This window comes from Petaurus breviceps, unplaced genomic scaffold (assembly GCF_028583685.1).
Source record: "Petaurus breviceps papuanus isolate PSGF00001 unplaced genomic scaffold, PetGlider_PUasm1.0 139, whole genome shotgun sequence".
NCBI classification, from domain to species: Eukaryota; Metazoa; Chordata; class Mammalia; order Diprotodontia; family Petauridae; genus Petaurus; species Petaurus breviceps.
The window spans coordinates 9217206-9219858 of record NW_027185697.1 but is presented as its reverse complement, the minus strand read 5'-3'; the positions used below and the strand labels follow the sequence as shown (position 1 = coordinate 9219858).

The 2653-nt window shown below is 57.0% G+C and overlaps 1 protein-coding gene across 1 annotated transcript in view; it reads right to left on the bottom strand.

Moving 5' to 3' along the window:
* Positions 1-2653, bottom strand: part of ADISSP (adipose secreted signaling protein) — a 44913-nt gene that overhangs the window by 41831 nt on the left and 429 nt on the right. The gene's annotated exons all lie outside the window — the stretch shown is intronic.

Sequence of the window (2653 nt, the reverse complement as noted above, 5' to 3'; positions counted from 1 at the left end):
CCACACACACACACACACACACACACACACACACACACACACACACACACACACTCCTTCTCCCCTCTGGAGATCCTAGAAAGACAAGGAAGAACCAGAGACCGGAGCTACAGGGGCTCTCAGAGCTCTTCCAGGGGCTCCACTCCTTCCTCTGACAGATGAGGAGGCCGAGGGCCACCCACACAGGATTCAAACCCGGGTCCCAGGGACCCAGATGGAGAACAGTTCTAATAAAATAACCTGATTTAGCCCATGGAGAACACATGGCAGACTTAGGGGAGGGGGTCCCCTTCCACTGCTCATTTCTCCATCAGCCTTTTGGGCCCACTAACTCTAATTGGGGAATGGGAGAGACATGGCCCCACTCTGCCTAGATCTACTCCACCTTCCCAAGAGACTGAAGGGGTGAAGCATCTCCTTAGCCCTCCCCAACCAGGCCAGCCAAGGAAAGCTTCCCCACAGCACAACAGAGCCAAGGAGGGGGAGGAGCATCACCGAGGGAAAACTGGACAATTCTGACGACATCAAGTCGAAGACCTCCTGGGGCCTCTTGGGACAGACCCACCAAGTTAGCCTAGAGACCGTTGTGGCTCTCGGGGGAAATCTCTGTTGGGCAAGCAGCTCGGGCAAGGGGAAGGGAGAAGGAAGTCCCAGGCAGGGATGGCCAGGAGGTGGAAGCCCTAGAGGGGTCCAATGGGCCCCTGCCTCCCAATAATGCCCAGCTCTCTACCTTGCCTTCTCTCCCCTCCCTGAAACAGCCTGGGAGAGGGGGGCCGGGGAGGAGAAACTCCATCCCCCAGAAAGCAGGTGGGGAGGAGAGCAGGGCCAGGTCACTGCCCAGCAGGGCAGGCAGAGGCCACATTCATTCCCAACCCACTTTCCTGGGCCTCCCATGGCTCAGGCTTAGGCTCAGCCTCAGACGCAGGACTGCTCGCTCATAATCACTGAGCACTCAACACAATTACCTTGGAGATTGACGCAGGATCTTGACTGCCCCCAGCTCTAGTCAGAGATTACCTGGCTCCCTCCCCTGCCTCCAACCAGGCCGGGAGGAGGAGGCTGGGGGGGCCTGACTGGAAGTGACTGGGGCAAGGTCACCCCAGCACCCAGCCAAGGCAGCCACCCTTCCTCGGATGGTACGTGCGGGTCACAGGACACCCAACTCTCCCTCCTCCAGCCAGCCTCTCAGGCTCCCCCCATCACCCTCTGACGCCTACCACGGTCCCCCACCCACACAGAGCCAAGCTCAAAATAGAGCTTATCCACAACCTCCAACCTTCCTGACAATGGGGCCCTCCCTCTTCCCCAGCTCCCTGCCCCAACAGCCCCCCTATCCCTGCAGGACATCAGCCAGGTTTTATGAACCCCCAGCCCACCTTCTCCTCCCCATCCCCTCCCCTCCTTCCATCAGGCTCATGGGAAATGAAGGGGAGGGTACCAGGGACCACACCCCAAGGGCCTTAAAGCCCAGAGCTCAAGGATGAAGGGAAGGGGACATATTTAGACTCTAGAGGGGTTAACTGGGAGCTACCAGCACTTCCCCCCCATTCCTAAAGGATGATGGGGGGGGGAAGGCATCTTCAACTTTTGTTTCTTTCTGTCTCTCCAGCCCAAAGCTAAGGGGGCTCAAGGGGCTCATTCCCTACCCCTGGTCTGAGAGAGAGGGGAAGGGAGAGAGAGAGAGGAGAAAGGAAGCACAGACAGGTTCCCACCTAAGAAGGGTTGGGAGGTGGGAAATGACCCAAGGAGAAGGCTGCACAAGAGGAGTGGTGGGGAGAGGGAGAGGAGAGGGACAGAGGGAGGAGGGAGAAGGGAGGTGAAGGAGAAGGAAGGAGGGAGGTGGAGAGGGGGAGAGAGGGGAGGAGGGAGAAGAGAGGTGGAGGAGAGGGGAGGAGGTAGAAGAGGGGGAGAGAGGGAGAAGAGGGGGAGAGGGGGAGAAGGAAGGTGAAGGAGAGGGGAGAAGAGGGGGAGGAGGGAATGGAAGGAGACGGAAGGAGGGAGGGAGAGGAGAGGGGAAGAGAAAAGAGGGGGAAAGGAGAAGAAAAGGAAGAGAGAGAAGGGTAGAAGGAAGAGGAGAATGAGGAAGATGAAAATACTCTATATACTACATAGACAGGAAGACTCCCATGATGGGAGTCAGGGAGGCAGGGAGGAGATGGACTAATGAGCGAGTGACAGCATTTGAGAAGGCAATCATAATAATGATTGCGAACAGGAGGTCAGGGGGACGGGTACATCTCGGAAGTATGAGCCACAGCTCAAGTGGGGGATACAGAGGGAGAGAGAGGTCAGTTCAGTAAAGAAGGGAAATAGGAAGAGGAAAGGAGGAAGGGAGAGAGGGAAGGAAGAAAAAGAGGGAAGGAGAGAAACGAGGAAGAAAGAAAAGAGAAGGAAGGGAAAGGAAAGAGAAAGGGAAGGAAGAAAGAAGGAAAAGGGGAGGAAGAGTAGGGGGGGAAAGGGAGGGAAGGGAGAGAGGGAAAGAAGAAGGAAAAGGGAGGGGAAAGAAGGAGGGAGGGGAGAAAAGAAAGGAGGGGTGAGATGGAGGGAGGGAAGAGAAGAAGGGAGGGGAGAAAAGGAGGGAGGGAAGGGGAGAGAAAGAGTGAGGGGAGAGGAGGGAGGGGAGAGATGGAGGGAGGGAAGGAAGACGGGAGGG